This window comes from Cebus imitator, unplaced genomic scaffold (genome assembly GCF_001604975.1).
Source record: "Cebus imitator isolate Cc_AM_T3 unplaced genomic scaffold, Cebus_imitator-1.0 Scaffold918, whole genome shotgun sequence".
Lineage (NCBI taxonomy): Eukaryota > Metazoa > Chordata > Mammalia > Primates > Cebidae > Cebus > Cebus imitator.
Genome location: NW_016108233.1, coordinates 255,275 through 257,397, shown reverse-complemented (window position 1 = coordinate 257,397; position 2,123 = coordinate 255,275). Strand labels below are relative to the sequence as shown.

Below are 2,123 nucleotides of genomic sequence, written 5' to 3'. Positions count from 1 at the left end.
CTACCCTGAGCTTTTTTTTTTTTTTTTTTTTTTTTTTCGAGATGGAGTCTCGCTCTGTGCCATGCTGGAGTGCAGTGGCACAATCTGGACTCCCTGTAACCTTCACCTCCTGGGTTCAAGCTATTCTCTTGCCTCAGCCTTCAGAGTAGCTGGGACCACAGGGTTGCACCACCATGCCCAGCTAATTTTTGTATTTTTAGTAGAGATAGGGTTTCAATATGCTGGCCAGGCTGGTCTCAATTTCTTAAGCTGGTGATTTGCCTACCTCAGCCTCCCAAAGTGCTGGGATTACAGGTGTGAGCCACCTCACCCAGCTCTCTGCCTTTATTTCTTCTCTTCACCTGATCTTCCTTTGAAATCATCAGTTTTATCACCTGCTCCTATTCAACCACTATCAAGTTATTCCCTCATAAGTTTTCGTGATCAACCAGGAATTAATAAATCAGAAAGGTCACCAAATGGGTCACCTAAAATCACTATAAGAGTTATCCTAATGTCTTGATGTGGTATGGGTGTCTCATTAAAATTTTAAGTTATGTTCCTGCCTTCTGTCACCCCTCCCAACACTGTTATCGTCAAGGTAATCTAGACTTCCTCCTGTGGTAATAAGAAAGTGAGATAAATACTGAATGCTGCCATTGTTCAGCTTGGACATGGTGCCTTTCTTCTTGTGCTTAACCCTTGGCTCTTTTTCTGCATCAAAAAAGCTTGCTTGATCACCATACACTTGACCAAAAATAGACTCTCCTTGAGACCAGTCCATGAACGATCACCAGTTTGTATGATAGAACCCCTCTGTACATTGTGAGTAAGGCAAGAGTTGTAATATTTTGTTTTGCATGAGTTTAGGAAATTCAAGCATACTGTGTAAGAGAAGGCTGGGCACGGTGGCTCACGCCTGTAATCCCAACACTTTGGGAGGCCTACGAGGGCAGATCACGAGGTCAAGAGAGCGAGACCATCCTGGCCAACATGGTAAAACCCCCTCTCTACTGAAAATACAAAAAAATCAGCTGAGAGTGGTGGCGTACACCTGTGGTCCCAGCTACTCAGGAGGCTGAGGCAGGAGAATCGGTTGAACCTGGGAGGCAGAGGTTGCAGTGAGCTGAGTTCAAGCCACTGCACTACAGCCTGGGTGACAGTGTGAGACTCCATCTCAAAAATAAAATTTAAAAAAGATGCGCAGCCATTTCTAGATATTGACTAGTCATTTCTAGTCAATGACCTCGTCTTATGCCACCTTTTTCTCCTCTGCAACAAGCTCTGGAATGACAGGCTGTCCCCATTTCTGAAGTGACATGGTGAAAGCAGGTAACACCCTACAGGTACAGGGGTTGGACTATAGAAGAACCACCAAATTAGGAATCTGAGAACTATATACCGGTGCTCTTCCTCATCCTAACCTCTCCCACCTCAGAGGGAGAGGAACTTAATCTCCCTAATGTAAACAAGTTTTTTTATTTTTGTTTTGAGACGGAGTCTCACTCTGCTGCCCAGACTGGAGTGCAGTGGCACGATCTCAGCTCACTGCAACCTCCGCCATCCAGGTTAAAGCGATACTCCTGCCTCAGCCTCCCTAGTAGCTGGGATTACAGGTGCCCGACACCATACCCGGCTATTTTTTGTGTATTTAGTAGAGATGGGGTTTCACTATGTTGGCAAAGGTAGTCTTGCACTCCTGACCTCAGGTGATTCACCTGCCTCAGCCTCCCAAAGTGCTGGGATTACAGGCCTGAGCCACTGCACCCAGCCTTAAACAAATTTTATAAGAGAGAGGAAAAATCTCAGGATTCATACTCTTGAGATGTAAGTAAATGTCTCCAGAGTGAAAAATAAAACAAGCATCTCCTATGTTTATAAGCCCTAAAATGTCTCCATGGTTCCAGGAGAGAGGAATGTTATTATCCTTCAAATAAGATAACACCCTTGGAATGTGAGAAGAAAATTGGCCTGGGGAAGCCAAGATATTCACTAGTGTGTCAATTTCCCTTGCCCAGAAAGCCAAACCATGCAGAAATATGAAAATATTCACTTTCTGACAGCACCTTTTAAAAAGAGAGATGGAAATTAGTCTAATATTGTCTCATTCTCTTTTTACTAATTCTTTTTAGATATAAAGACTT

The 2,123-nt window shown here is 43.8% G+C and overlaps 1 pseudogene; it reads right to left on the bottom strand.

Moving 5' to 3' along the window:
- The window catches only part of LOC108298204, an 18,261-nt pseudogene that overhangs the window by 15,599 nt on the left and 539 nt on the right, over positions 1-2,123 (bottom strand).